This window comes from Etheostoma spectabile, chromosome 12 (assembly GCF_008692095.1).
Source record: "Etheostoma spectabile isolate EspeVRDwgs_2016 chromosome 12, UIUC_Espe_1.0, whole genome shotgun sequence".
Taxonomy (NCBI): domain Eukaryota; kingdom Metazoa; phylum Chordata; class Actinopteri; order Perciformes; family Percidae; genus Etheostoma; species Etheostoma spectabile.
The window spans coordinates 3449851-3450076 of NC_045744.1; positions in this window are offsets into that span (position 1 = coordinate 3449851).

Consider the following 226-nt stretch of genomic DNA (forward strand, 5'->3'; position numbering starts at 1 on the left):
TATTGGTGTTTATTCACACTCATCAAAGCCAAGACAAAGTCAGAACACAAAATAGTAATTTCACAAAAAAAACAAAAAAACAATCAGCCTGCATCGTGTCGTCTTTCTGGGTCCGGCCACAAAATTTCGTCCACATGGCATGCGGTATCCTCCGGTCCAAGGCACCGAGGAAAATATCTCCTTGAATGCCGTATCCAGGCCTGACATGATGCCTGGTCAATATCTC